The 26269-nt window shown below is 37.4% G+C and overlaps 1 protein-coding gene across 1 annotated transcript in view; it reads left to right on the forward strand.

The window, feature by feature from the left end:
- ccser2b (coiled-coil serine-rich protein 2b) overlaps positions 1 to 26269 on the forward strand; it is a 100357-nt gene that overhangs the window by 28949 nt on the left and 45139 nt on the right. The gene's annotated exons all lie outside the window — the stretch shown is intronic.

Below are 26269 nucleotides of genomic sequence, written 5' to 3' on the forward strand. Positions count from 1 at the left end.
ATAATGGAAAAACAGTGGGAAATGTGTGTAGACTTTGTAATCAAAAATTCTACCCATCCAAAATTAATACTGTATGTACCATATGTTTTTACAGACCTAACTTACAAAAAAAATTGACAGTTCTGCTTGTGGAAATCTAGTTTATAAATCAATATGCCCCTAGAAGCCACGGTTTACAGTGAATTTAAAACAACTAGGGGGCGTTGCTGGATGTCCACAAGCAGAACTGTCAATTCTGCTTTGTTTTGTAAGTTCTGGCTTCATTAACACAATAAAGAAACAAAAATGTAATAATTGAATGCAATAATTCTTTCAGCAAACAATGTAGTTCTTCATCAGTGTTTAGCAGAATGGTTGAAGCTACTCATAGACCCAGTGGCGCAGTAATAGTGATGTAATGAGATATCGGCTGTGGTTATATAGTATTTTACAATGGCTTCGAACACTGCTCAGCCAATTTTATCAAGAACTGTACCTATCTGTTTTAGAAATGCTATTAAACACCTCAAACTAAATATTTTCAAATATGTAGCAATTGTAACCTGAACAACTTTGTTTCCAAACATTTCAAGGGGTGGGAGTGGCTCAGTGGTTCATGTAGGTTGTCTACAAACCGGACGGTTGGTCCCTGGTTCCACCTGACCAAGTGTCGAGGTGTCCATGAGCCACACCTAACCCCAGCTGCTCCTGACGAGCTGGATGGCGCCTTGCATGGCTGACACCGCCATCGGTATATGAATGAATTAGTGGGTGAATGTGAGGCAATATGTAAAGCGCTTTGGATGGCCAAGGGTCTATTGAAAGCCCTATATAAAATGCAGTCCATTTCAGATTTTAGTATTTTCATCCTTTCCAGCCTGGTGGCAGTTTTGGCCTAAGTCTTCTCTTAGGTGCTCTGTAGCTTCTTTAGCTTAGGGGTTTGTTTCCTTTAAATACTATCCTTTAACTTATTCGACAGTAACTCAAAATTCTCAAACTGGCAGTAAAACACCTACAACTGTTCACACAAATTGTGATTACAGGTATAGATTATCAATAAATAAAGATTTGTTTTCATGCGGTTCCTTGAACAATACTGTTATAACTTCAAAAAATACTTTTACCATAATGCATGTTTTGTAAATTAATATATTTTGACATGTGCATCACATAACCTGCTTTATTTAAATTACTTGTCCTACATAGTAAACTTGCTCAGGAGAAACTCAAGTCACAATAAAAGAAATGAAAGGCTCATTTCTGAACAGCCGCTATATGTATAACAACCAATAAAACTGAACACCTTTTTAGTGCCACTCACTGAATATTTCACTTTAAAAGTTTAGTGAAACGTAATATCATTTTGCAGAAATGCCACAAGTGCTTGGGTTGACTGAAAATCATAAATCAGTCTTTTGCCTGAAAATATATGTGATTTTTAATTTCAGGTATTCTCATTAGCTCCAACAATTAAGGACTCCAAGGACTTATGCTAAGCGGCATGTGGGGGGTTGACATATAAGCCTGAATTAATATATATATATATATATATATATATATATATATATTACTTCAAATATTAGGCATAACAAATATAGAGTTGTGTTGTACTGACTCTTGGATTTCCAAATATATATGTGTTATTTTAGATTTTGTTTTGGAAATTGGATTTATTCACCAATTTGTTGCATTAGTGCCTAAAAGTGTCATGTGGTGTGACATAAAAGTTATTCTATATAAAATGAAAATGGGATATACTTTCCCTAAGTAACTAACTTCACCATAAATCTTAATCATTGCTATCTTTAGATTTAACATTTTTTTTTGTGCAGATTCATTCGATTTTGTATTATTTTTCTAAATCATCATGCAAAGTAAGACATCTCTCCACGGTCTTTCCAGATATTTTAGATTTGTTATAAATCTGTTATAAATCTAACAAAATGCTTGTGACTCTTGCTGATACTATTTCCATTTACTTTTTTATGATTTATTACTAAAAAGTCTTTTTATTTTTCACAATTCTGAATGTCACACCAAATTACTATACAAATCACACTATATGATGAACTGCACCACACCACATTTTGTCAATGCAAAAAAGTGTATTTTATATGCATTCAACATTCAGTTAATTAAATTAAATTAACATTATTAAGACTTTTTTTCTTTTGTTCATCTCTCCACATCTCTACATCTCTTTTAATGGAAAATATATAATGATTGACCCTCATATGCTCCTAGTTTCCTGTTTACACTGTTCTTTGTGGTCAATATGACCCCAAACATAGAGTGATTGTACAAACAATTATTTTAATAATACAAATTATATATATTGTGTTGTTTTTGGATACTGGTCTAGGTGTTCGAGGCCATCTGTTGGTAAGAGAACATTTTGCAGAAAATATAGTTTTAGAAAGAAAGTGTAATAACCATATACTTCCAGCAGAGGCCCCATTGAGTTCCATACATTTTTCTGGATGTGGCCAACTGCTCTTATAACAGCTTTTGTAATGAATATTTTGTGAATATATACTTAAAAATGATAAAATACATAAAATCTGTATTTTTTGTTAAAGGTCCTGTTCTTCGTGATCCCATTTTTCAAACTTTAGTTAGTGTGTAATGTTGCTGTTAGAGCATAAATAATACCTGTAAAGTTATAAAGCTCAAAGTTCAATGCCAAGCGAGATATTTTATTTAACAGAAGTTCCCTTTCAAAGCCTACAGCAAACAGCCGGTTTGAACTACAACCCTGTACATCCTGCTTTAATTACGTCAGTAGAACAGTTTGTTGACTAACCTCCGCCCACAAGAATACGCGAAAAAGGGGGCGTGGTCTTGTTGCTCCCTCGTGGAGAAGAGGAAGTGTTGCGTTCGGTTCGGTTCGGTTGCGTTTGTCGCCATCAGACGCTGTTATTTTCATCCCGGAGTCAAATCACCTTTGTTTGGCCTTCAGGGGCTGTAGTTTGAGCGCGTTCATCTCCCCGTTATGGTAAGAGGCGTGACCTTTCCGGGCAACGTGAGCTAAGCTGCTGTCGAATCACAACACGGGAATCGCTGGCACAATCAGAACTCGTTACGTATTTCTGAAGGAGGGACTTCATAGAACGAGGAAATCTATCAAGCCGTTTTGAGGACCGTGAAAACAGCAGTATATACAGATAAGTAAATTGTGTGAAAAATACAGTTTTTTTTTTTTACACATGAAACATGAACACATGTTATATTGCACAATGTAAACACAATCAAAGCTTCAAAAAACCACGAAAAACGGGACCTTTAAAGTTTAGAATTTTTTTGTTGTTGTTTGAGGTCTTTTGAAATGTCTTGTTATTGCAATAATACCACATACATTTGCAATAATGCCTAATAAATGTACAATAATGCCAAATAAATGTGCAATAATGCCACATAAGTTGCCACTAAAAGACAATTGACAATGACATCACTGTTTTCTTCAGAGCGGCTGTACAACCAAATCAAATTCTGTTGCATTATTTTCCTGTTATAACTGTAAAGCTGCTTTGAAACAATCTTGATTGTAAAAATCGCTATATAAATAAAGGTGACTTGACTTGACATTTCTGCCTGATATAGACAAAAAATTTCATCTTTTAATATGAAAAGCATGGCAAAGATGGTGAAACATGGTTAAATTATAAATAAAATTTAACAGGAATACGTTAATTGTATATGGGTAATTTAATGTTCACCATTAAATTAATTCAATATGTTTTGAATATTTATTTATCATTAAAAAAGGTGTATATGTATATTCATATGTAATACCATATGAAGTTTAGTTCAGTTAAAGCTACACTGTGTGATATTTTCCCCCATCTAGTGGTGAAAAGGTATATGACCATCCAGCGAATTTTAGTTTCTGTTCCTCTCAATTCCGATTTCGTTTCAACTCCTACGGTGGCCGATTTAGTCCAAGATTAACATGGCTTCCAGTTCGACCTCGTCCACATTCGACACGGTGCCTGTGGGATATTCTGTGCGAAGTGGGATGGTTGGAACTCAACTGGCCTAATTATTCGGCTAGAAAGAACTGCAGCTAATCCAGAGTGAACTTTGATGATAGTAATGTTTATTCAGTCATCCAATTGCAAGGCATAAACAGGTTTGCGTGGATATGTACATAAATGTGGTTTCTGTGAGAGAACAAATAAGGATGGTAAATATACATACACAGTTAAGAACTGTATAACTATACTTATAAGTTACATTTGTATGATGTAACCGTAAACCAGAGCTTATTGTACCATATATAGGCGCTAAAGGCAGCTGCATTCAAAGGAGCGGAGCTGCCGCTGCTGCTAACAAGCGGTGTCCGGTTACAAAAGTGTGTGCGGCGCTTTAACGTTAGCACTGCAGTGCGCTCTGTATAACAATTGTTAATATGCCGATCAGACCTGATACATATTTCCATCAACATACATTACAAGCAAATATTTTCTATAAACGAATAAACATTGTTGATAACAAAATAACTGAATGATTATTCAAATAGGTGTGCATTACGCTATTGTATGTTGACACAAAAATACTTCTGAGGTGACATCAACTGAATTACGCGATGACACACTCTGAAACACATCTACAATGACAATAACTATTATTACTCACGGAGTTATTAACGCACAGAAATACCACACAAGGAAAAACAGACTTTTGAGGAATAAACAAGCCAGGAAAACTCCGTATAACTGTTACTGGACGCTGCTGAGATGAAAACTCTCTGCACATGCACCAGACAAGTCTGAACAAGTTGACGCGCACATGCGCGAGGCAGAGAATTTTGTACAGTGCCATCGAGTATTAAAACCGGTTAAAACGCGAAAAGCGAAGCTTGAATTTACGGGTATGTCCCTCTTTGGCTAATGTACTTTCAAGATGGAGGGGCAACATGGCGACCACCGTTAGATCCCATTACCTTATGTATTTTCAATGGCATATTATAAACTTACGAGAATACTTTATTACTTGAAAGAAGTAAATATACATTAATGAGCACATATATTTTTGAAAGAACTAAGTGTTTTTAGCTAAGAATAGACTAAAAAAGTTACACAGTGTAGCTTTAATCAAGCTAATCTTTTGGTTAACTAAAAACAGCTAGCTTATACTTAGCATGTAAATTGCCTCATGGCAGCTATGATTTTTAAGAGTTATTAATAAGTAATAATTGTAAAAAAGTGTTTCATTTTTATGTAAATAATGTCACACCATAGGACACAAAACATTGACCACTAGTGAGCATATCAGATACAGAGCTGTTTAATTAAAAATTAAAAAAGTCAGAACTCACCTCTTGACCTTCCAGACCACTCCAGAGATGACACTGCAACTTCCTGATCTTCATCATAATGGTGTCCAAATTATTGCCCATTCAAAATACAGATTGTAATGTCACACCATATGACGCCCATTTTGCAGACAAAATGTATTTGGCCAGAACTTGCTTTAAAATCATGCACATACATCAACACTTTCTGTGTCAATTAAAAATGCCTAATTCTGTTACATAACTGTAAATCTATCAATTATTTACATATTAGTAAGGTCACAAAGTCACACCATATGACAATTTTGATGTTTAGATACAAATTTGAAGTAGAGGTCTTTATACAACAACTACAGCTATGATGTGCTGTAATAATATATTGTCAGAGGAACAAAATAAAGATATATATTTTTAACAAATATCCATTTTATTAGTATATGACATCATGGTCAGGTAGAATTGTGTGTCATGTCATCCACCCATGCATAGAGGGCTGTAGTGATGTTGCACTTTTATTGGTCAATCCAGAAGTTAGCATCACCCTGGTTCCCTCAACAAAAACTCAGTTGAACCCATTGGCTTTTTGATTATTTTAGAAAATAAACTGTTACCAACAAAACTTTATGGTTCTTACATGTTTTGTTCATCATGATAATTTTCAGAAATTAACACAACTTTTTATGAATTTTGAAGCATACATTCGACAGAAGTAAAAAGCTAAAAGTAGGCTATAAACAAACCATTAAGCTCACGACAACGCTTTCACATTTTTATTTAAAAACGTTTCACTGAAAGTTTGAGTTAGAATTATTGATAACACTTTACAATAAGGTTCATTAGTTAACTACATTAGCTAACATGAACTAATGATGAACTACACTTATAAAGCATTTATTTTTCTTTGTTAATGTTAATTTAAACATTTACTAATACTTTATTACAATCTTGTTAACATTAGTTAATGCACTGTGAACTAGCATGAACAAACCATGTACAGCTGTATTTTTATTAACTAATGTTAACAAAGATTAACAAATGCTGAACAGAGGTGTTGTTCATGGTTAGTTCATGTTAACTAATGCATTAACTAATGTTAACTAATAAAACCTTATTGTAAAGTGTTACCGAATTATTTGCAATATGATTATAAACACAAGAGAGAAAACAGACTAGTGAGTAGATGAGTTTTCCTGTTCGGCGTGATGATGTTTAGTGTACCCGACATCTACCTCTGAACCTCTGTAGTCCTATTTAGCCACTAGCAACTGCCTTTTTTCAAGAGAAGTAAAATCTTTAAAAATAAATCACAAGGGGGTATTACTAATGTATTTTATTTCATAGAGGCCCCGTCCACACAAAGCCAGAGCTTTCCCTATCCGTCCACACAAAGCCAGAGCTTTCCCTATCCAATCTTTTTTTCCCCTCGTTTCAAGAGATATCTGCGTACACACGAGAGCAATGAAAAGGACTCAAAACGATGTAGTATACATGTCAGGCCAGTATGTGGCGCTGTAATTCTGCAACAGAAATACACTAAAAACGGAGAAGAAGAGTTGTGGCTAGAAGGGGTACAGCAATGGTAGGAAGTGAGGCAAAATCTCACAATAAAATAATAATAAATATATGTGCTACTTACCGAATGTGTTTTATTAACGCCTACACCCTAAACCTACCCTTACAATAATGCAAATTCAATTAAATTATTGTAATTAAATGACACAATATTGATGTGCGCATGCCCAGTGCCCGTAGTTGTTCGTAGTTATCCCTTTCTAGTCTTTCCTGCGCGTGACGGGGTGATGACATCACCGTTTCACAAAATATACGGATTGGCTGTACACATGAAAACACAAGGGTGACGGTTTCAGATTTATCCACTCTGGGACTCGATTTAAAAAAATATTGGTTTCATGCTCCCAAAACGCTGGATCCGTGTGGACGAAACGCTGATACGGTACAAAATTTTAACATATACAGCTAAACATGTCTCCGGGGTCAGAGTAAATTGTAAAAATATCTTGAGCTTGTTTTAACCACAGCCGTTTTTTCAAGTATTTAACTAAAAACCATACTAAAAAGCCTACAAGACTGGAACCAGAAGTGCTAAAATGCTAACTTATTTATGAGTTTTGGCCTACAAAAATGCATCACCCCTATTAGGACTCTATAAGGAAATCATGTGAGCTAGTAAATATGTGACTCCCTGGAATTGTTATTTTTCCATTTAGGATAAACCTTGGTTATTTAGCAAATACAGTAAATGCACACACACACACACACACACACACACACACACACACACACACACACACACACACACACACACACACACACACACACACACACACACACACACACACACACTCATGTTGGGTTTTCATGTTTTATGGGGACTTTCCATAGGCGTAATGGTTTTTATACCGTACAAACCGTATTTTCTATCCCCTTACACTGCCCGTATCCCTAAACCACAGGAGACATTCTGCATCTTTACATTGTCAAAAAACATAATTTAGTCTGATTTATAATATGTTTTCCTCATGGGGACCAAAAAATTTCCCCACAAGGATGAGGATTTTGGATATTGCCATCTTTGTGGGGACATTTTGTCCCCATAATGTAGGGATTACCAGTCCCACACACACACTCTTCTGGTTCACTCTCTTTTTGTGGGGACTCTTCATAGACAAAATGTATATTCTATCCCCCTACGCCTACGGCCTATGCTAATCCTATCCCTAAATCTACCCATCACAGAAAACTTTCTGCATTTTTACATTTTTAAAAAGCATTACTTAAGCCCTATTTGCACAGGATTAGTATTATCTGGGGACCTTGTGTGATTTAGAAATTAATCAAAGAACAAAGAAAGAGCGCTCTGTGGGCGTGGTCGCATTAGTGGATAATGAAGAGGCTCGCGAACGACTGATATCTCTCTCTTTTCAAACAGATTACATAAACACAGAATATTTGTTTTTGATTTGGTTTACATTATTTAAAACATGACATTTTAACTTTTCTTAAGACATATGTCTCATCTTTGTGTGATAAGTTTTCACTAAGTTACAGGTCATTTTCTGAAGAGAATCAGATTAGACATCATTGAGAGTGAGGCTGCAGATCGTGCATCATGTTTGTTTTCTTTATTTTGCAAAAAGCACAACATTCTGTTTTTATTGTGACTGTACACAAAAAAAAATGTAAACTTAATAGATTATAATGATGTATAACACTTGCCTGAATGATAAAAAAACGATAAGATAAAAATCTCTTTGGCACTGATAAGAAAAAAAGTGAGTCGATCGCGCCGGCGCGACCGCCGACTCGAGGAGGTTAAATAATCCAGACACCAGACATCAGTAACAGGTTAAGTAGAATTAATATAGGCTAATATATTTAGTGAAAGAGTTAATTTATCTAGTAAACTAACAGCTGTGGACACTGAATGACGTCTGAGGTAAACATGATGCGACGTGACATTGATCTCAAGCTGTTTTAATATTGATGTCTTTCCGCGGTTGAAACACTGATTGGGCTATTACACGACATATGATACGTTTCAAGTTAATGTATCCTCGACATACCTTAAGATATTAATTAATGTTTAGTCTTAAGGAAGAGAAGATCGCGTTCACAGATTATGGGGTTCACGCCGCATCTGCTTGAACTGACGCGCCTGTGATCACTGATCAGACACGTCACATTAAAGAGCGTCAAAACGTCATTTATTGTTTTAATTTTGTGATAATATGGACACACGTGCACCGAACAGAGAGCCCTGTGCCGAAACAAATACGTGTACCGTTACACCCCTAGTGAGGAGATTTCACGAATGGACTTATTGCACAAGTGGCAACCTATCATGGTACCACGCTTGAATTCACTGAGCTCCTGAGAGCGACCCATTCTTCACAAATGTTTGTAGAAGCAGTCTGCATGCCTAGGTGCTTGATTTTATACACCTGTCGCCATGGAGGTGATTGGAACACCTGAATTCAATGATTTGGAGGGGTGTCCCAATACTTTTGACAATATAGTGTCTTTTCAAAAACAGAAACATTTTCCTTATTGCATGCTGCTATACATGTCAGCAGTCTCTATTTAATCGTTCTTTTTGTCTTCGCTCTTCTGATGGTTTTCAGCTTTCTCTTTCGGCAAATTGTATAGTTTTATGGTGTATAGCAATATTTCTCAGCACCCGAAATACTATCAAAACACTCCAACGCACCTTCCATTCTTTGCGAAAGATGGATAAAAAGGTGCACAGGAAACAAAAACCTGGAAAAAAATAACGAACGACCCCGCCAAATCATGGCCAAATATGGTAAGTCTTTTGTGGGGGAATTTTTACTTTCCAAAATACAGACACCAGGTAAACAGGTAATACTAATCCTGTGCGAATAGGGCTTTAGTATGATTTTAAAAGCTGTTTTCCTCATGGGGACCAAAGAATATCCCCACAAGGACACACACTTGTCAAGTTTTAAACCAAGGAATAGAAGTGACTCAGGATGCAACCAAGTGTGAAAACTCTGAGTGATGGTGTTCTGCTCCCTCTCCTCACAGAACCTCTGTCGCACCCTGATATCAGTGCTGATCTTCTCTGAGTCAGAAAGAATGATTTCCTTCCCACTGCTAATGTGTATTTCCTCAGACAGTTCAGCTGACCCAGTGTGCTGTGTGTCTACAACTGCTCTCTGACTTGGGTTATGCTGAATTCAGGATATAAAAAGTCATGCAACTGTGTTTCACAGTGATGTGTCTGAGATACTGTGGAGCCAAACAAGCTAAATTTATAGGAGGCCATATGGTAGTGTGCTCATTAAAGTTGACAAAATAAATTAGTATGTCTCCATACTAGAAAGTCTTTTCTTGTCTGGGAAAATGAACCAGCAGCATTTTGATCAAACTGATTTTTTTATGAGATGCCTGATAATGATTTGTTTTATCAAAACATTGCTGTTTTAATTAAGAAACATTAAAAAGGGGGAAAAAACCTGAGCAGGTAAAATAACTGACCAGTCAAAAGAGACAGTGCTCCACTAGGGGGCAGTGTGTTTCCAACATGATGAATTGCTACAAGATTGTTGTTTGCGAGAGAGATGCTGTGACATTATACATAACTTTTATCTCTCTTTCACTCTTTTAATCTCTGTTCTTATCTCTCTCGCTTTCACTCTCGTCATATGGGCTTTCATTGCTACTTTTTCAACATTTGCCTAGTCATTTGGGCTGTTTAGAAGTTTGATGTATCTCTCTAGTTTACCAGGACCGTCTGTTGTTGTTGCCTGCCAAGCGTTACTTGAGGGCCCTCACTATGGCACTGAATCCATTAAGATAACACATGTTTTTCTCTTTCCTGAAGGAAAAACCTTATCTGTAACCATCCCCAGAAGAATCTGCAAGATTGCTACTGCATTGTATTTTAATTTTAAACACCACTACTTTTTCCCACAGTATAAAAGTCTTAGGGTAAAACAGGGCTAAACGTGCTTTTCACTACTTTCTTAGTGTGTGATTGCAGAAAAACAAAGGTACAAATACTTTAGCTAAAGTAATATGTTTTGCATAATATCCAAGTTGTCTCTCTATCTAATACTCCTTCAAAACAATCACTTCAGCAAAGGTTGTATCATATTCTGATTATTTTGGTCAGTGGTCAATAGAATTATTTAAATAAATACAAGGTGTCATGAACAGGGTTTTTTTATACTGTTGTCTGAGGTCAACTTATGACGTTTGCGTGGTTTTTACATTCAAAAACATCATAATGAATAAGTAATAGGCTATTTTCTGCAATGGTTTTGAGGCTCTCTGAAAAACGGTCGGTTTAGATGGGTGTGCCGCACTGAAGACTTGGAAATAAACGCCCACGGCTAGGATTGGATAAGATTTGCATATTTAATGAGCTTCAGCTCCCCTGTCAGGAATTGTTTTGAAAGCATGTGGGAAAATGCTCACAGGGCTCGAAAAATATCTTTATCAAACAAACACAATGATTCATTTCTCATCCACCCGCGATTGATTGGAATGTTATTTCTGTATTACTTGGCTCGCCTGATCATCAGTGAATATAACCGCGAACCGTACACATACACACACACACACAGGCGCACAAGAAAGGATTGTTATTTCACTACTGCTCGTCATATTTAATCTCAATATGTCTGCAAATCCAGTCTCGACCTCTATCTTGTTTACAATTGATTCCGCTGTGAAATTAAGCGAACAAATGCAATGTCTTACGCACGTGAGCTGGAATCGCACGCATCGTTTAGCTCCACGGGTCGGTGGGCGGGCTTGAGGCGGTGCTTCTGCATCCTATTACGTCAGTGGTCGACATATTGTGAGATCTCTCGTTTTCTGGGCCTGGTGTCTATAAAAGCTTTTATTTGACTAACAAGGACATTTTCAGCTCTGAAACTTACAGGATATTCTTATATCACAATTAACTTTTATATACCAAAGCTCAAAGGAAAGTTGATTTCTCAATTCATCCCCCCTTTAATTGAATATGGCTTTACAGGAACAATAAATTATATATTTTTATATATTATATTTTTAAATATGGTTTCATTATAAGTGTGGTGATTTATCTCCAATGTAGACACCCAACCTAATAAATTACATTAACCATCTTATTGTTTGTTGCCCCAACAATAGGAGCGCTTTTTACACCAAACACCATACTTTTATGTATTATTCAGTTATTGAAAAACTTTTGATTTAAATGACCATGAAACTGAAAATCATTAAATAGACCTTTGTCTTAAAAAGAAATTTGGTAATTTTAACGATTCTCATTTGAATTGACTCATTTGTGTTGCTGCCCACAATTGCATCAATGATCAGACACATTGTCAGGTTTAGAAAAAAAAAAATCTGCAGCGAGATTTTGTGCCAGCTAGTGTTTTAGAAGAAAATAAATTCAAGCTTTTACTTTGGTGCACCTTTAGCCCCTAAAAAAATGGAAAAAGGAAAATAAAGGGAACCCTACTTTGCATTTCAAAAGTTACAGAGTGGGCAGAAATGTGAACACAAGTCTGTTTACAAGCATAAAGGGTCATCCTTTTTAAGTAATCTGCTGTATCTGTGACTTACAGTATTTTACAGGGCTGAAATTTGTTCCATAGTTAGGCCTTTCTGGGTTGTTCATTGACTAATAAAATGAGGTCAGCTTTTAAGTTGCTTTGTTTGAGTTGCTTTGACTCATTAAGATTAAAGCAACCCCAGCTTCTGGAACAGTGCTAGATTATCAGTATTTACGGGGCATTAGGCACCTGACAGAGCTGAGCAAATCGCACTGTGTACAGTACAGTACTTTCACAAGATCCAGTAAGCAGCCATTTAACTTGTATAAATAACTCTCCTTAAAAATATAGCAAATAGAGATGATATGCCATACTTAGGCTGTGTGTCTACCATGGCATTTTTAGCCTGCTGAAAACGCCTAGCTGTGAGCGCTTCGGAGCGTTCTGACAGCGCAGCATTTTTTTTCCAGCTGAGACACTTTGCTTGCTATGATACGGAATATGTTACTCCATTAATATGGAGTAACATATTCCGTAATAAGTGTTACTAGTATCTCATTTTACAGATATAATTGTTTCTATATAAAAATGTAAAGTATTTGCTCTTGCTCTTGTTTTAAATTATTTTGTTTCCGTTACATTATGCTTGTTGTTGTCATTTGTTAATTTTGTACAAGCAGATTGTAGCAGTTGGTCTGTGTTGTATTTGTCCCACCCCTCATCAACTGCTCAGCGCCTGGTTACGCTGCGTTCACTCACGGAACGGATCCACTTTTGCGACACGACTGAAGCGTGGTGTTGCGATGCTTCCCCTCATTTGCACGTTAATGGTCGTTCCTCAAGTTTACCACTATGGGTGTGGCTTTGAGCCAGCAGGGAATGTTGTGTTTTTTATACCCGCGAGAGACTCCCCCAAGTCTCCATGTGCTCTACTTCTATTGGATAGTCGTGCCGCGTTCAACGGATTCATTTGCATAAACATGCAAATGATAGAAGTATCACACGGACAAGTGGATCCGTACTGACAGGGCATTGGCAGGGTATCGGCAACAGCCAATCATACTACTTTTCCGGTGTTGCATGAACGCAATTGGCCAGCGTCTGCGCTAGGGTATTTGCATAGGCTATCTGATTGGCTGACGCCTGTGTTGGCGCTTGAAAGTTGAAATGTGGGTTCCGTTGCGTGGTGTCACTGGTGTTGCTTGCGACAGAAGTTGAAAACCAAATTCAAAGTAAATTAGAAGCGTTGATGTAGACACACCATGTGAATGCAGTGTGAGGCCACACAACGGAACCCACAATTCAGTTCGGCAACGCATGACATACCCATTAAAAGTAAATGAGAAGCATTGATGCCGACGTCCCATGTGAATGCAGGGTTACGCTCCTGCCGTTTTAAAAGCGTCCCATTGAAAACTATTAGAAAAATATTGCGTGAAACCCGCGTGAAAAAACGCTTTGGTGGACACGGCCTTAATGAACAAAATGCAGAGATAAAAAAAATAGAAAAAAGATTGAATATTTCACCTAAAGTGGAAAATCTGCCATAACTTTTGATTATGTTCAGTGTGGATTATTAAAGACTTTTGAACCTGATCTTCTTCTTCCTGTGCTTTCTACAACCAAGTTGTGACACACAAATTTGGTCCAAAGCGATTTGTTGAAACCAATGTCTATCCGTAGCTGTTTCCATCCAAACGTGAAGCGAATCTTTTTAACAATCTCAAAAAAAAAGAAAAGTGAATTAGGTGTGTTTCCATTAAGTTGTTTGAGCGGATGATGGTGTTATTGGTAACCTAGTAATCGACAATAAATAAAACGGCATCAGCTGAAACATGTGGGTCATGTGGGTTTAATATTTGCTACGTCAGAATTTATTCGGCCAATGCAAGGCAAGGCAAGGCAAGTTTATTCATATAGCACATTTCATACACTGGTAATTCAAAGTGCTTTACATAGAAAATGAATTAAAATAGTGATAACATATGCATAAGAAATAAAAATGGCACGTATAAGAATTAAAAATAGAAACAAGGATAATTAAAACAGTTGTAAAGAGAATAAAATAAAAAAATTATAAAAATAAATAAATAAATAAAATTATGATACATAGATCCCTAACTGCCTGATTCTCTAAATTCGTGTTACCCCTATCTGAGATGTTACAATATTTCTGTTCTCGGTTTACTATCCCAACAGCATTTAGTAATGGGAAAGAGAAGAGATGGTAAAGAAAAGGGGGAAGGAGATTACATCTACAGTTACAATTACATCTACAGAAAGCTAGGTCTTCAGATTGGAAGAAATGAAATGCGTTTCCATCTCGCATTATTCTCATTAACTCTTTTGCGCACAAGGAGGGAGGATGACGACGATACGTTCTTTCTGGGTGACTTTGTCTTCATTTCTTAATTGTAACTGTAGATGTAGTCTCCTTACACTTTCCTTTACCATCTCTTCTCCTTCCCATTACTAAATGCTGTTGGGACAGTAAACCGAGAACAGAAATATTGTAACATCCTTCCATTAAAAACAATAAAATTATGCATTTGTGACCCTGGACCACAAAACCAGTCATAAGTCGCACGGGTATATTTGTGGCAATAGCCAACAATACATTGTATTGGTAAAAATTATTGATTTTTATTTTATGCCAAAAATCATTAGGATATTAAGTAAAGATCATGTTCCATGAAGATATTTTGTAAACCGTAAATATATAAAAAATGTATTATTATTATTAGTAATATGCGTTGCTAAAGACTTCATCTGGACACATTTTTTGCCCCCACAGATTCAATATATAAGAAATCTGTCAAAAATATAATACAACTAGTCATCTGCAAGAATGTGAAGAACAGACTGGAAAATAAGGTAAAAAAATCTTGCCATCCACCTAGCTCTCCCTGATAACTAACCACTTTTTTTGGAATGAGTGAATCAGTTGGTCTAGTTAGCGAAACCATCTCATGAAACCTTCAAGGTGATCCAAGACCTGATCACCCTGTCTGTGTTTATTTTGCAGTAATGACTAGCTGACTGTGTATTGTCTCTTACACTTTAGTCTGTTCCTCACATAAAGCTATAGGCCCCTATCATTCATCCGGCGCAATGCAGCTCCAGGCACGACGCAAGAGTCTTTTGCTAGTTTCAGCCCGTCGCAGTTATCATTTTCGCATCCTGCGCTACGTTGTTTAAATAGCAAATGCTTTTGTGCCCATTTGTTTGCCCATGGGCATGCTGGTCTGAAAACGAGGTGTGTTCAGGCGCATTGTTGGCGCGTTGCAATTTTGAGGCAACTGAAAACGACTGTGCCTTTGACCAACTGAAACCTGGTCGGGCGCAACTGGCTTTTAAAGGGACTGGGAGATGAGACTCTTGTTGGTTTATTCATAGCTTTCAGTCTTGTGACTGTCGGGGAGTCCTGTAGGGCAAGCAGCCAATCACTAAATCATTTCAATCACTAAAAACAGCGGGACGTTTTTAAAACTCTTAACATGAAAAACACTCATAGGGTGAGTTGCACCAATAAGGATTAAATTAAGCAAAGTTTACCACTAATCAAGGATTTGTTGATATTGGTTTTATTTTAAATCGAGTTGTGTTGCACCACTTAATTTTAAACACTGATTAACAATGTAGAAAGACTGTTAGAATTAAAGAGCAGATCGGGATGAACCGACGCCAGGCTAAATAATTCTTATTAGTGCAACTCACCCTTAAAGTGCCTGAATGTACTAATACAGTAATATTAAATTATTAAATTATAAATTTGTATTCTGTGTTCATTTGCTTGCCTGTACAAAGTATGCAACATCAATAAGGTGTATATTGAATTTGGTCTTTTAATATCACTGTCTTACTACATTATAAATGACTGGCTGTCAATGAAGGATAGCATTGTTTTGCCCTCCAGGTGGGCGTTCCTACCTGTGACATTACGTGAAAACTATGAATTACACGTTACGTTCAAAACACACCCATTACTCATTAAGAGAATAGGGACAACACTTTTAGACCATACATGTGCCGGGCGCACCGACCATTTTTCCCATCGTTAGCAAAAGTGGATTCTGACAACCCCTAAATGTACTTGCGTCGTGCGCTTTAGACCATGCGCTTAGATAATTAAAATAGGGCTTGAGTTCTATAGTTTTTAGTTTTGAAGCACAAAGCCAATTTTCCTAGTCATTTTAATTGCATGGGGAAGGTTTGGTTTACGTTGTAGTGGACAGCACATTCCAGGGCCCAGTTTATGGCCGGGCCTCTCTCTGCCCTTAACAGTGGACAAAGGTTTGCTACATTTTGATTGGATCTTGGTGGACTAGCACAAACAAACTGTCCAACACCATCATATAAAGATGCTAGGATAGCAGCCAGACACCTCTTGGAGGGCAAGAAGAAGACTTCTGGTACCAAGCCCAGGAAGGACAGGACTTCTCATTGGTCCAAAGGCAGTTTCTACCCTTCACCCACCTAGAGACCTAATCCCTAATGTCCTGGTTTGTGACTGCCATACAAATTCCACAGGACCTTAGCAGTAGTGGGTGAAAGAAAGACCTCAATGATCCATCCAAATCCATTCATAACTATGTTTGGAAGCCTTAAGACTGATGTAAACTACACACATCCATTTCATACTTATTCAGAGAAATAAGTATTCTCAGTGACAGCTATTTGTAATGTAACATCTTACACAAATTCAGCTGTTAATGAACAAATGAGTGAACAGTTCAATCTTTTTCCATCATGTTTGGTGTCTATTTGTTTAGAATATTGCCAAGGGTATTCTGATGGTGGTTTGGAAAGTGAGAAATGCATGGGTAAACTTTAAAGACACTTTAAAGACTTCTAACTGTGTACAGTATGCAAATGAGTTCCACAGGGGAAAGAAGGGTAGGCCACACTCTTTGCCCCCTCTAATGCCTGCAGCCAGTCGCAACACTGGAGTGGAGAAGTGCCAAATTGCAATCTCCTCCTCATCAGAAAAAGTTTAAGGTACCCTTTCAACAGACACTCCTTGTTCTGAGTTTCTCCTTGAGAGAGACAAACAGTTCACCAAGTTCTGAGTCTGAGTCCTGCGAGGATGAGACTGTGACAGAGCAACCAAGTTCTGAGTCTCCCCTCTAGAGAGACATAACAGATACACCGTAATATTCTGAGCCTCTGGTTCATCCAGAGAGACAACAAAAGATCCAAGGATCTGAGTCTACAGCTTGTGAGGCAGCAACATATACAACCATGTTCTGAGCCTCCAGCCTGTGAGGAAAGAGACATTAACAAACACTACATTCAGAGTTTTAGTCCATCGAGACGACTACAGCACGTCCCGAGTCTCCCTGCCAGAGAGACAAAAGCGGATTGACCAAGTCCTGAGTGTCTGACCCACAGAGTCAGAAGACACACAGAGACATTTGCAACAAGGTTAAGCTCAGGAGAGCAAACCTTCACTTCAATGTTCCTTCGTCTGCATGTTCCAGATTTTAGGACCCTTTGGTACTCCAGGAGATCAGCATCCCACAGATCTTCATGTTCAAGGCTGTTGAAACAGATTCCAGCTCCTTTCCCACTGCATTGTCACCCAGAACAACCTGTGGAAGAAGTCACCGCCATCGGACTGCTTACTCAACCATGTGGAACGTAAATATCACTGAACCAAACCTCTTTCTAGAGACCTTGGCATTGTTGTATATCATCAGTATATGATTTTCTAATTTACATTAGAGGTAATATAACTGATGCTAGTTAATAACAAATAATCTTCAGTTTTTAGTTTGATGCATAATAAGGTTCTTCACCTTATTGTCAGAGAAAAAACTGTTTATCTTTTCATAAGATAACACAACTCTTCAATAGCCACACTCAACTTAATCACATGTATTTTATGCATCTTATGCACTTCCTTTATCATTCATTGTATTAATTTAGTAGTTGTGTTAGTTATTCTTGTTTATCTTTTGTTAATAAAATTTATTTTATTACAATTGTGTCTTCCTTGTGCTGATAATACAGAAAATGCTCTACAAGTTAGAAATCTCACCAATCTTTCAGATAAATCAGCTGACCAACTCTCCCCACTTTACATTCAATCTAAAATGATTGAACAGCCTCCTGTTTGGAGTGTTCTCATAGAGCCAAGGTAAAAGACCTTGACTAGTGTCCCAAACTAAGAGAAGGGGAAGGTAGTCATCTGATGTACTCATAACCACACCTTAAGTGGCGTGTGATCCAAAAATCACAACGTCAGCGGCGGTGACGTGAGTACCAATCACTACCTTATTAAGTCGCGTTTCCACCGCTGGAACTTTCCCCAGGAACTAGGAACTTTGGGGTGGTACTCGGTGTGTTTCGACCGCAGGAACCAGGGTCTAAATGAAGTTCCGGGTAAATATTTCCCCCTCCAAACGGCCCTGCTCCGGAGTTAGTACTTTTTGAAAGTTCGGGAACTTTCGGGGGTGGGACTTGGGCGCTGAACATGCTGATTGGTTGAGCTCACGCAGCATTTTATTTCAACCGGCATTTTTAAAAGTCTTTTGTGAGGTTCGTTCTGCGTTCAGTAAATATCAGTCTTGCTCTTTCTGTCTCAAACTTGTCTTATTTTAAATCTAGCTTTACGAGCTTTCAGAATACGCTTTAGTATCAGTGCTCGTCTCTTTTTGTTAATCGCCGTTTTGTTAATTACCTCTTTAGTAAACCAATACATAACCAGCAAAAGCAGCGCTGCTTGCATCTCTCCTACATCACCGGACTAATTTGCCTAATCTTCACGGTACTTTAGACCGCAGTGGAAACGCAGACAGTAGCAGGTCTGGGGGGAAAAAAGTTCCTGTAAAAAAAAGTTCCTGGTACAAATTGTTCCTGGTAATTTCGGTGGAAACGTGGCTTTAGCGTCCTTGGATGGACAAAAGTAAAATCACTACATACTTGGCATCCCTGGGTGGCCCCGAGTAAAATTATTACAACGTGATGTCCTTCATTATTCGCTGACTGTTTGTCTGGTGCAAAATGTTAACAAAGAACTGATGACCTAAATGCAATAGACATTAAATCTACTTTTCACACCCTCTCTTTTTTTTCTGTCTCCTTCCTTGAAACCACTGTCTGGAGTGCTACAGGATTTCAATATTATGTGTTCAGGCTGTCACACGCCACTGACACAAGAATCCCTCTAAAATATTGATTGGAGACTTTTTCTTCCACCTTCTCTGCTTCTAAAACTACTATTCAAAACCCCATTTTTATTTATTTATTTTTTCTGTGGTAATCTGTCAGCTTGGTAATATGTTCTGGTTTGTTTCAGTTTGCTGCTGGGAATCTCAATCCAACATGAAGGCTTAGGAGATGTGTTTCTCATGTAGACCTTTATTTTCTCATACAAACCTATTTTGAAGACTAAACATTAAACAATAAATTTCATATTTTCATGTTATTTTCATCCAGTTCGCAAAAGGAAATATGCAAATTGGCTGGTTTCAAGTTTGTCTAAGATGGACATTGACTGACAAGCCACCATGTTTCAAAAATATGCTTGATCTTAAGTTGGCATGACACGTCTACTTTCACCAATTTGCACCATCTCAGTTAGAAAAAAAAAGTATCTTTGTTCTAAAACACAGCTAATCTTAAACTGGATTTTCTAGAAGGGAGGTCTAATCACCATAGAAACATTTCTAAACTGATACAGTGTGAAATTTGTACAATTCTTGATACTAATGTAGATTCCACAGCTACTTTATTTAAGTATTTTGAAAGGTCATGAACTGGATTATAAAAACAAGATGGGATTTAAAAAAAATAATTTAAATTTCATGATATCAACAAAATGAGATAAAAGGTATCAAATGCAAAAACAAACCATAATTTATTGACATTGTCTTTATTGCTTGATTATTATTATTAAATACAGATTCTTCATTGCAATTAGAAAAGTTTTTTCCCCCATTATGCCAACTTTTTGTGTTAATTTTTAATTCAGAGTATATTTCACATATGGTGGTTAGGTGAGACATATAAAAATATGACTTTTTTTATAAAGCAAAGCGAAAGCTTTGAAAGTCAATCTTCCTTATGCAATGAGCAAGGTAATTGCCTGTATGTTTGAATAGTGGTGGTCACATATCTGTCTTGTTTGAAAGGCTATACCTCCATTGTGTGAAGGCTGGGAGGCTGATTGAGAAAAGCCTTTTGTTGTCTTAATGCAAAAAGCACCATGAAATAGCAAATTACTGTCTGATGGGAAAGAAAGGCCAAAAATGGAGCAGACAGTAAAGCTCATTCAGGAGCACCTCCTGTGTCTTTTGCAGAGGGGGAAACAAGGCTGCTCTGAGAGCTAGATACATGAGAGGGACTGCAGATAAGGATGTTTCCAAAATACAATTCAGACATGTTTGTTATTTAGTTTCTACTTGCAAGGTCAGATTTTCTTTTCTTGCATCTGTTCTCACGGGCGAGTTAGGCAAGTGCTTACTAGGCAAACCTGAAACTATATCTGCCATCACTTTATTTGCATTTTAATAGCTAAATCGGAAAACCTTGGCCCAGTTAATAGTCTGTAATATGTACCATGCTGACATACGTCCAAAATACACTCTTGCAAGTAGGGTTGTCATGGTTCTAAAATTACAGTAGTTGGGACCACTACCAGTACAATTTCATGGTTCTCAGTACAAACATAAATGATATAAATGACATAAATGACAAACAAACATAAACATTGCATAGAACAAGTGGCAGGTCTATTAGTTTGCATTGACACTCAATGCGCATCTATTTTGACATACCGTATAAGATTGTTTTGTCCCGTCTGTTGCTATGTTTATATCACTGTCAATCATTGCAGTTTCGGATTTAATCGCTCATTTACATACAGTTGTAAATCCAGAATCTTTGCAGTATATAGAGCAGCATGAATACCAAAACTTACAAATTGTAAATGGGTTATAAATTGAAAGCGAGCAAAGAGCACTCCCTTCATAATCACTGAAGCTGTCAATCACCTGCTCACTTAGAACTACACTTCTGCGAAAACTTCTGCACTGTCTACACTGCACAATGAATCTCTTTTTTACATTGTGTTTACACTTTGTTGTAAAATGGAAGGATTTGCATGCATGCAGAATGTGTCTTGAGTGTTGTTGAGTGAATTCTGACTGACTTAAACACCTTTGATTGGTGTTTATGTGCTCAACAGATATGTCTGTGATTGGCTACAAAATGATCAACATCAAAAACACGTTGTAAATAGAAACCTTTGATGCACTTCACAGAGCTCTTACACAGAAACACTCTGGAAAGTTTGAAAGCAGTTGCCTATCCCCGGGTACCGAATATACCCGGCACTGCAGAAATGCTGGTATTGTCAAATTTTGAAAATTTCAGTGCCGATTTGGCACTGAGGTACAGGCACTTTTTTGACAATCCTTCTTGCGAGTAAATAATTAAAATCAGCAAAATGTGTATTTGAAATGCTGTACCAGGTGAGGCACCAAGCAAGTTTTCTATGTCAGAAAAGCCTTACATATGAAGCTGAATCAGTTGAATATGTGATGTAAATTTAATGTAAAATGTATTCTTTTACAAATCATAACAGTATTGTGCAAGGAACTGTGCAAAAATTGTCTTTATTAAAATTCCACGTGAAGTGGCTTGATGTAGGCCTGCTGCACTAGTGTTGACGGTGTTACCGTGTTCAGCTGCAACATCGTTTACAGCACTTGCCCACCGTAGCACCACCTAGACCAGGGTTCCTCAAATCTTACCCTGGAGGGCCAATGCGCTACAGAGTTTAGCTCCAACCCTAATCAAACTCACCTACCAATAGTTTTGTAATGAACCTGAAGACATTGATTATCATGTTCAGGTGTGTTTGATTAGGGTTGGAGCTAAACTCTGCAGCGCATTGGCCCTCCAGGGTAAGATTTGAGGAACCCTGACCTAGACCGTCATTTAGATTTTTTTTTTATTGTAATAAAATCATTTAGTTCAGTTAGAGAACAGACTCTACAATTAAACACTGAATGTGTCTACTTAATAAAGCGTGAGCCGAACGAGAGTCACAGCACAGGCCAGCAGCAGTTGTCAGATTTCATTCATCACGAGAGTGAAAAGGTGACTGACAAAATGATGGCGGAATATTTGGTTTCAAAGTGAAATGTAAAAGTACCTATTTAACCCCTAAATGCATAACTAGGGTCTATAGTGACCTGGAACATCAAATGCTCAGTTTTCCTCAATCAAATAATTATAAACAATATAACAAGAAAGAATATTACAATTATGAAAGAGTGTCTGTTTTCCCATTCATTTTTTGTAAAAATTGTTTAGGGTCACTAACGACCCGAGGTGTGTAAGAGTGCAAGTATATTTTTTCTGCACAACAAGATCAAATATTTGATGACTGAATAAGTGCAATTCAACTTTATTCCACATGGTGGCAATGTCTGATACACAATGATGAAGTGACATTTCAGGCCAAAGAGTTAAATCGTTGTTTCATCAGACAGAGAATTTAGTTTCTCGTTGTCTGAGAGTTCTTCAGATGCCTTTTGGCAAACTCCAGGTAGCCTTGTACTGAGGAGTGGCTTCCGTCTGGCCATTCTACCATACAGGCCTGATTGGTGGAGTGCTGCAGAGATGATTGTTCTTCTGGAATGTTCTCCTCTCTCCACAGCTGGAGCTCTGTCAGAGTGACCATTGGGTTCTTGGTCACCTCCCTGACTAAGGCCCTTAGCAATGGGGGGACATTGCTCAGTTTGGCCGGACGGCCAGCTCTAGGAAGAGTCCAGATGGTTCCAAACTTCTTCCATTTACAGATGATGGAGGCCACTGTGCTCATTGGGACCTTCAATGCTGCAGAAGTTTTTCTGTACCCTTCTCCAGATCTGTGCCTCAATACAATCCTGTCTAGGAGGTCTACAGGCAACTTGGACTTCATGGCTTAGTTTGTGCTTTGACATGCCCTATTAACTGTGGGACCTTATATTGACAGGTGTGTGCCTTACCAAATCATGTCCAATCAACTGAATTTACCACAGGTGGACTCCAATCAAGTTGCAGAAACATCTCAAGGATGATCAGTGGAAACAGGATGCACATGAGCTCAATTTTGAGTGTCATGTCAAAGGCTGTAAAGACTTATGTACATGTGATTTTTTTATTTATTTTTAATTTTAATAAATTTGCAAAGATTTCAAACAAACTTCTTTCATGGTGTCAGTATGGGGTATTGTTTGTAGAATTGAGCAAAACAATTATGAATTTAATCCATTTTGGAATAAGGCTCTAACATAACAAAATGTGGAAAAAGTGAAGCGCTGTAAATACTTTCCGGATGCACTGTACATCACAGCTTGGCAACGCCATACTTGACAGCTGTGACTGCCACAGTTGTATTAAAAGTTAAGTCTAAAAGGTTCCCCCTATATTAGATTTAAAATGAAACTATAGCATTTCTGTAATAAAACTATTTACTGTTAATACAGTGAAAAGCTTTAGTAATGTTTATGATGTGCTGCCTGAAAATAATGATTTATTTTGGTGCATGGCAGCGATTTCATCTCCTCTTCTCATCAGTGCTGTTAGTTGTGCCTGTCTAAGTGTTTGACCTGCTCCATATTGCTTTTAAATGACCAATATCACACGAGAAGGAACGCAATATGGCTTAGCACAGCTGTTTTTGCCTCAGGCATGAGGCCTCATGCTGATATAGAGCCTTTGCACTTGACTTTGAGTGTGATTGCTGTTAAGCGATAGTGACTCATTCACCCCAATGGAAAGCATATTTACACTTTCTTACTTGCTCCCTATATCAGGGCTACCAAACTTTTCCTTTGACATAAAATAATTTGTTGAAGTACCCTCTGAGATTTTTAGTTAATATTAAGAATTTAACAACACATTGCATGTTCATGGTTCTCTGACAGCCTTTCAACTTGTGGATTACTTGAGTTTACTTATTAATAAATATTTTATTTATTTGAACCTGTTTGAACACATCATCATCATCATCATCTGGACTAAACATGACAGCTGCATACACTTTATTACTAGGCCTTACTGTATAGACTGTGTGACCTTGAAGAATGATTACCTCAAAATGATCAGTTTGCAGGTAAATGGAATGCTTAGAGTACTCTCACTATTGCTCAGGTGCCAGTGATGAGCCTAACATAACGTAGCATGTTAACCTGGATATCAGACAATGATAGGGCTGTATTTCACTGACTATAAAACAAAGAATCAAAGTCAAGTAGTTAATTGACTTTAGTCCTTGGCGGCATTTGTTGCTTTGTCAGCATTTTTCAATGAACCAAAAAAAAGTAAGTTCTTCCAAGAAACCTAATTTTATCTTGCACTGCTTTGCAAATCACCTGTTCCCTTCGGAGTATTCCTCTATTGTTATGCCATGAGTAGATAGGCGGTCATGGGGAAAAGTCATTTAACGGAGGTCTTCAGCTGGCACTAAATCATTTCTGAGAGAGATGAGTTGTGGAGAAGGGGAGGCGGCTTCCATCATGTATGAGAACTGTTCTTCGCTTGAATACGAATCAGTGGCCTTCCTTCCTCCTTCACTGAAGTCTACTCTGCCCATTGCTTTCTCATCCTAAAAGTACCCATGCTTATATTATTTGTTTGCTCTCCTACTTTTGGCTAAAGCTTCTTGTATGCCCTGCTTCCTTAAACCATTTTTTTTCCATTTATGTGTTTTAAGCAAGTTTAGGGATGGAGGTTGCACATTTTGCTGCATATGCACTTATGTGTGCTTGTGAATGGAATAGCCAATCAATGCTATTGACCATTTTAACCATTCAAATGATTTTATAAACTGTATACATTTTCAGTTGCCAATTCCAAATTCATTTTGTATATCAGAAAATTATTGTAAAGTCCTATCTCTAGTAGACATTTTTTTTGGTCCCCCTTTTTATATTAGATGTTTTTCACTTCTTTGTACTTACATCAAAAAAGATTAATTGCTATGTACTGTACATTTGTAGTTATTGTATTCATGTTGTTTTGCCAAATGGGTGGGTTAAAAGGTCAGCAGTGTAATCTTTTAGTTTTCTTCTTCTTTTTATTATTATTCTTGTGTGAAAGTCTATAGCAGCCTACAGAACAATTTGGTCAAAACACATAACTCCACTAAAGGGTCTAAAATGCACAGATGTTTAGGCTAATAACTTTTGAAGCGTAAAGCCTAGAAACAAAATAATTTTTTCCTCTGATTTCCACCAATTTTTTTTTGTCCAATCTTCACCAAATTTTGGTAAGATGATTGTGAGGTTGAGTTGCAAAACAGTTTTACAAATTTGACTAGCACGCAAAAGTGGACGTTAGGCTATATCTTAAGGCTTTGGCGTATTGAGACAAAACTTAGTGGTTCAGTGGTTCATGTAGGTTGTCTACAAACCAGAAGGTTGGTGGTTCAATCCCCGGTTCCACCTGACCAAGTGTCCATGAACAAGACAACTAACCCCAGCTGCTCCTGATGAGCTGGATGGCGCCTTGCATGGCTGACACCGCCGTTGGTGTATAAATGGGTGAATGTGAGGCAAGATGTAAAGTGCTTTGGATGGCCATGGGTCTGTTGAAAGTGCTATATAAATGGAGTCCATTTACCATTTTACCATTTACTTCTCAACCAGTCACGAAACTCTCTTTAGATTCGATGCAGCACGCAGAGTTGCAAAATGTTGTATTTTTCGAATGCATTGGTGTATTGAAAGTACAGAACTTGGTATGTGTCTTTGGCACCAGTACCTGAAGCTACCTGTGTAGAGTTTTGGGTTGGTGCACAATTTACAATAATGCTGGTAACACTTTACAATTAGGTTCATTAGTTAACTGCATTAGTTAACATGAACTAATAATGAACTGCACTTATAAAGCATTAATTTATCTTTTTTAATGTTAATTTCAACATTTACTAATGCACTATTTAAAGTTGTATTTTTATTAACTAACGTTA

The sequence above is a fragment of the Gobio gobio genome (genome assembly GCF_949357685.1).
Source record: "Gobio gobio genome assembly, chromosome: 20".
Lineage (NCBI taxonomy): Eukaryota > Metazoa > Chordata > Actinopteri > Cypriniformes > Gobionidae > Gobio > Gobio gobio.